This window comes from Bactrocera oleae, chromosome 2 (genome assembly GCF_042242935.1).
Source record: "Bactrocera oleae isolate idBacOlea1 chromosome 2, idBacOlea1, whole genome shotgun sequence".
Classification (NCBI taxonomy): Eukaryota; Metazoa; Arthropoda; class Insecta; order Diptera; family Tephritidae; genus Bactrocera; species Bactrocera oleae.
In genome coordinates, this window is record NC_091536.1 from 56,024,944 (window position 1) to 56,031,338 (window position 6,395).

The window sequence follows — 6,395 nt, forward strand, 5'->3', positions numbered from 1 at the left end:
TCGAGATAAAACCTTGCGCGAATAGTGCCTTTAAGATGTGCTACCTTATGACCAAAATTTTTCTAAATCGGGATAAAACGGTTCACGCTCCCAGATACCGAATATGTGGATCCCAGTTCCATTTGAAAACTTTTTACCGAAAATATCGGTCATCTTGTCAGATATGTTATTAAAATTCGGAAATGGCTTCGGTTCTTGTAAGTTTGCGAGAGTATAAAATGTTCGGTTACGCTCGTACTTAGCCTTTCCTTAGGGGCTTAAAATTATTTTTTTTTTTACTCTAAGAAAAAGGCTATATAAATAAATACTAAACTGGTTTTAAAACATACAGAAACTATAATTTCTAAAAACAAAATATATTAAAACTTTATAATACATATGTTTTTATTCCTGTAGTAAAACTACCCCAAACCGATATATTTATATTATGAGTATATAATATTGGCACAAAATTTGTTTTACGGCTATATATAGAAATTTAACCATCATAATCCCTTGTCATTTCTAAAGTCCTAAGTAGAGTATTTCATTTTGAAGATAGACTTCATAATTTTCCAAATTGCAATTTTATTACGCATTTGCATGAATGTGGTAATTTTATTGATTCCTTCTTCAATTCGCCATTCACGAGTGCAATCATTGGCCGATAGGTGTAACGTTGGACGCAACTTGTGCTAAAGCCCATTGGGAAAACTTCATCAAACCTGCATTTTCGGCCTTCACTGCAAATTAAATTGTAATAAATTGTAGTTTTATCGAATATTATTATGAGCTTCGGGTAATAAGTCTTAATTGCGAATTCATAATTTAGCTCTAAATTTCGATGATTTTTTAATACTCTCATAACATAGAGGTAAAAGTATTGGGAAACAATGTTTTCCATACAAGGTCAACGAATCTGGAGGGACTTTATTGTTGCTACACTCCAATGTGGATACTATTCAAGTTCACGCGAATCGAAGAAAAGAGACTTCTGAGAATTTTATTCGTATTAAATTTCTAAAGCATAAAGTTGTATTTTTTATTTGGCGACATCATTGTTTCTGAGGGCATGCCAATATCTTTTCAAATGCACAGGGAGATTTTCATTGAGTACAATAGCACATTTTATAAACTGTAAGTTTAGATATTTCCACGTTTGATTTTTATCAAAACCTGCCTACCTGAGCCTGGGAGTCGGGATCCCGTGATGTTTATATGCGCAAAAACGTGTACACATCGACTAATCATCATCAAAATATAACATATTCAATATTTTCGTAAATAAATTCGAAATCTCGACACTTAAAAACATCCAAGCTTAATAAGATATCCAAGCCAATTAATATTATATTTTTTTGTAGAGCTGTGTTATATAAGTAAATGCTTGATTTTAGTAAAAATTTTCAGACAGAATTTTAGCGGATGAGTTCCTTAAAATTTTGGTGTAAATATTGACTTACAGACACTGCTCCACGAAAATTCCTTGCTTATTCTCGCCATATTGTGCAATCGTGAGCCACTCTGAATCTTTGGACATTGCTCTTTTCGGATATATTAACTTCCTTTCAGAACGGCACATCTCCTCTTCATCCTCATTAGCCATATGCGCAGGGCTGACTTGAACTGGCTCTAAATAGTCATCTTTGAAGTGAAATTTAAACTGCGCAAATTTTTCTGAACTGATGTTATGAAAATGTGTTTGTTCTACATTAGTATCCGCGTAAAATTCTTTACCAGAACAGATGATGTCCCCTAAAAGGTTAAATTTTATAAATGGTGCATTAAAATTAAGCAATATTCCTATATTATAAATTACTATCAGTAATGTTGGCTACTTCCAATTCGGTATTATTGCTCGATCCTTTATTGTTGTTGTTTGTCTGGTTTGTTGGAATCGCAATTGTCCAAGACAGTTTCGCCTGAAAGTAAGCGTTTAACAGTTACATGTTAATGATTTTGTTGTATGTTTCATTTTACCTTACTTAATTTGATTAGTGGTAAATAAAATGTATTTTCGATGATAATGTCAAAGTAACAATTCAAATGAAACTATCTATACATATGTATATTACATACATATAATTGTATAATTCGTATATGGTATTTGTGCTTTATACTCATATATATCATGGATATGAGAAACGATAATCGATACTTATAGATCATGCAGGCTGAAAATTAATAAAAACGAGGGCGCCATTAGAATTAAATATATATCTTTTGGAGTTAGACTCAACATTTCAAATATACGTGTATGAATTTCACAAGTTTGGTACTTTTACGTAGTTCATAAGATATTGAATTTTGAGTTGCCCAAATTTGGGCGAAGTAAGTAATGCTCGTGATCGGGGCAGTGTATCGCATCTCAGATCAATGAATATGATGGAAAAATTGTTTGAAATTGCTTCTGCTTTCACAGCATTATCTAGAGTGTGGACCTCTGCGCCAGCCACTTTTTCTTCTTAATGGCCTAGTTTGAAACAAAATATATTTTTCTAATTTTTAGAATTTGATGTTGCTCGGTCGGTTTATATGGCAGCTATATGCTATAGTGGACGTTCTGGCCCAATTTCGGGTATTATACCGTTGACTTGGACAATAAGTCAAGCGAATTTCCGTGAAGATATTTTGTGAAATCAAAAAGTTTTTAATACAAGGGCTCGATTTTGATCGTCCAGTCTGTATAGTAGCTATATGCTCTAGTGGTCCGATATCGGCAGTTCTGAAAAACGAGTAGCTTCTTGGAAAGAAAGGGACGTATGCAAAATTCAGATTGATATCTCAAAAACTGAGAGACAAGTACGCGTACTTACAGACGGACAGACAGACGGATATGGCTAAATCGACTCCGCTCGTCATGCTAATTATTTCTATATAAACTTTATACTTAAACTTCTATATATACTTTAAACTGTTCAGGGTATGAAAAGCATGGACAACAATGATAATGGGAAATGCAATTTAGCGAACAAGTACGGGAATATAAATATTATACTCTCCCAATTTGCAAGGGTCAAAGGCGGAAAGATTCTTTCATGTATTGCAAAAATTGTAACATACTTGTATATTATAAAATGGTGTGTAAGAATTCAATGTTCAAATAAAGCAGAGGGAGGCAAATCCTTATATTAGGGACATACGATTTATGTTTAAGAAAGCATATCCACTTAATATCATTCAAATATCACACATATTGACCTATATAAACGGCGTAAAGTCAGACGGAAATCTCTATATTTGGTATGGGGCTAGAAGATGGGCTGAGCGGATAACATTTACTTTCGACATTAAACAAAAGTTTGTTTAAAAAAAATTCCTAAGTTTTAATAAGATAACTCAAAATTCAGCACATATGTGAGGGAGAACCGAAATTTTTTTTATTATTTGCTTAGCCTGAGGGTAAAATTTGTAGATTATAAAAAGGAAAATCGCATCGCTCGATGGCATTAAATCCCTTAAATAAATACCTGAGATCATAAGTAAAAAAAAAACCTATCTACATAGTATGTATATGTACGATTACTCCCCAGACCTCAGTGCCTATAGTTGACCTTCCACCGAAAATATCAGTCAATCCACAAAGAAATCTCAAACGAGTGTACTATTTGACTTTGCGAGAGTATAAAATGTTCGGTTACATCCGAACTTAGCCCTTCCTTACTTGTTTTCCATTATATTCATTGAAGGTCGTTAGTGACCTCCCTGGTAGTGATCATTTCCCATTGATGATAGAAATCGGATTTCCCCCAGACACGTCCCCCAAAAATTTAAACCAATTTTTCTATCAACTAAAGCCAATTGGGAGAAATGCAAAGATCTCTGCTCATCGATATCAAGTAAACTCGTTGAATAGGGAATTAGAAATCCTTCGATCGCAAAAACGCAAAAGCTGGTACAAATATAAAAAAACACGCAAGCTTCTTGATCTTATAACATATAAACGCGACAATGCTATCTTTAAACCACAAACCAAAGAGGCTATGAAAATATGTGTGGAAGAATTTACTGAAAATATTAACACCAAAACCTCTCCTGTCTGGCGTGAAAAAGACCTATTACACTCACGTACTTAAACACCCAATCTGGATTAACTAACGACCTGAATATCATAGCCAACGAGTTCGCCACGTTCTGGAGCTCCTATTCAAGTGACTCTTTTACCTAACAATATTCTTAGCAATTTAGCGCTAAATTTAGAATCTAATAATTCCACTGATGAGTTTGATGATTATCCAACTGCAGAGGTAAAACACCTGGTGTCAAAAGGATTACCTAAGACATGTTAAGACACATCCCACATGACGTTAAAAAAAGTATAGTAAATTTTTACAATAAAATACTCTCAGTCGGTATATATCCCTAAAGTTGGAAAATCGCAGAAATCCTTTCAATGCCGAGAACTGGAAAATCTTCATCAGAACTTACAAGCTATAGGCCTATTTCGCTGCTTTCTTGTTTAGGAAAAGTTTCGGAGAAAATAATCTCCAAACGTTTATTGTTCATAAATTTCTACAACAATTAGCAAAATAGAAATTGAGACCAAAAATATACAACCTACTTAAAATTTTTTTAATCAACCGAAAATTTTCACAATAATTTTTCTCACTGTTTGCCCCTAGAAAATGCAGTTCCTCAAGGTTCCCCTTTGTCTGTGGTCATATTTATAATTGTTTTTAATAAAATCAGCGAGCTACTATACAATTACCCAGCCTACTACTGTATGTATGGAGACCACATTCTGATATTTTTAAAACAACTCCAAAAAACATTGTTTATATATAAGAAAACAAATTTTCGAAATGTTAAATATAATAAAGTTTTTAGCTTCACGACATTCTTTTGTTCATCCTACAACACTCATCAAGATCTTTACTACTATCAGTTAACGATTATGGACTACCAATCTACAGACATCGCGCCGACAGCGAGCTAAAGAAACTCTTTGCGCCTTATCACATGGCAATAAGACGTAGTCTTCGGGGATTCTCAACTTCCAGCACCAAAAGCATTCTCGCTGAATCCGTAATGCCACACATTAACGAAAGACTGGAGATTAACACATTGCGGCTGATACCAAAGGTATATCTAGGCTCTAACCCGGATTTGCTCAAGTTCCCATCAACAATACACCTAATTCTAAAGTACATTGATAAACTTGATATTCATCTTCCACCCTAACGTTGGAAGATTAGCAAGCATCCACCATGGACTCTAGACTCTTCTGTTTTAGAAGACGAAAGCCTCCACGAACTATGAGGTATATAAAAAACTGTTATGCAACGCAAGACAGATCTCAATTCAAAAGGATGGAAATTCATTTACACTGATTTGTTAAATAATCTCCACAGCACCGCATATGCAGTGGTTTCCAAAAACTCGGAAATTATTAAAAATGGATTACTTTTATCACCATCTTCTGTTTCTACCGCAGAAGTATACGCGATCGAAGAAGTTCTCTAATGGGTCACTTCCAAAGGTAAATAAGTTATCTTCCCTGACACCCTTGCAGCAGTCACAGCCATGAGAAATTCATCCAACAGCAGTTCTCTAATCAGAGAAATGGACAAATTAATTGATAGCCGAAAAAATATTAAAGTAATGTGGCTTACAGGACACCGTGGCATTCCAGGCATCGACCTCACTTCCCTTAACCCATGTTTTTACATGAGAACTAATTAAAGCAATGACATTGTGCGATTCGTTAAAAATTTCTCTAAGATTAAAGTGAAATCAGCGTGGCATTCCTATGACAACCGCTACCAGCACGTACATCCCGAACAAAGAAAAGTAGTATACCCCTCCACATGCAGCATCCCGGAGATCAAAATTTTCACACGATTCCGTTTAGAACACATCATCATAACTCACCAACATATCAATTAATATTATTTTGTGGGCGTGGCAGTGGTCCGATTACGCCCATCTGCAATACCAACCGTCTTACGGTACCAAGAAACATGTGTACCATGTTTCATAAAGATATCGCAATTTTTACTCAAGTTACAGCTTGCACATACGGACGGACAGACGGACGGAGTCTCTTCATCCTGATCATTTATATATACATAACTTTATATCTAACTCGTTAGTTTTAGGCGATACAAACAACCGTTAGATGAACAAAACTAGTATACTCTGTAGAAACATGTTGCCAGAGTATAGAAGATATGCAGGTTAGTAGAACATAAAATATAATTAAGACTTCAAATTTAAATTTAATTGAACTTGGAGATAATGTGGATAATAATTCAGTTCCTTTACGAAGTTCCTTCAAATGTGCATTGGTTGAAACGAAGAAATTCAGTTCGATACCGAGTCTATATTGCCAACAAAGATTAGTTGAGTAGAGATTTTGCATGTGGTGCAACATTTCTGTTTTAGAAGTTTTTCAATATCCCAAGCAAAAGCGTCAG